Consider the following 1,041-nt stretch of genomic DNA (forward strand, 5'->3'; position numbering starts at 1 on the left):
TGCCATCTTCATCCCTCAAGGTGGTCGTCCTCCAGGACTCCCCCGGGTGCAGACCAGTGCCAGGTGGAGGCCAGCAACTGGCTTGTCTGTCCAGGGAATGAGGCATGGCTAGCTAGTGATGGGCACAGGTGACTGCGGGATGGGAGAAGCCAGAGGCCAGAGCCAGCCAGGTGGGCAAGGGGCTGGACGTGTCTCCACACAGGCGAACGCAGGTGTGAGGGCCTTCTGTCACAGCCCCTACTCACCTGCCAGTCTCAGTGAGGGACAGGGGCACGGCAGGTCTGCGGCACTGGACACACAGCAGCTCCCAGCGGGGGCGACAGCTCTCCCCTCGGAAAGTGCGCCCTATCCTGGGCGCTGTGCTGAGCACTTAAGGGCTCTTCTCACCAGTCCTCCAGACGTGGGTCGAGACAGGACTTCCTCATTTTAGGTTCAAGGCCGGGCGAGGAGGCACTGCTGTTTCTGTTGCAACAATACCTTACTGGCCCGGTGCTTCCCAGCTCAAGGCCCTGTGGGGAGGGTGCTGGGGGCTGGGCACACTCTGGTCACCTCCATGAAGAAGGCGTTCTGGCCCTGGGCTGCCCACCCCCAGCAGAGGGAGAGAAACCCAGAGAGGACCCACTTGGCCCAGAGGCCCCCCCCAGAGCAACCCGGGGAGAACAGTGAGGACAGGTAGCTACCTCCATCCTCATGTCCCAGATGGAGGGTGGAGCCACAGAGGCGACAGGGACAGTGCAGAGGCTCCCTGAGCACTGCTGCTGGACCACCCAAGCAAGGGAGGGACGGGGCTACCCCACGGAACTCTCCCAGATGGGGAGACTGAGGACAGTGCTGGGAGGCGGCACCGGGCTCCTCTCTGTGACTGACAGCCTCTCCAGTGCTGTCTCTGACTCCCCCTCCCTCGCTCCCCTGCCCAAACGCCCCACACTCCCCACTCCCTGTTCTTCCTTTCTTCCCCTGGTCTTCACAGTGAAGTCTGGGCAGGGCCTGTGCTGTGGGGCTGCATCACAGGGGCTCCTGTGAGCCCACAAACTCACTCCC

Source organism: Equus caballus, chromosome 18, assembly GCF_041296265.1.
Source record: "Equus caballus isolate H_3958 breed thoroughbred chromosome 18, TB-T2T, whole genome shotgun sequence".
Taxonomy (NCBI): Eukaryota; Metazoa; Chordata; class Mammalia; order Perissodactyla; family Equidae; genus Equus; species Equus caballus.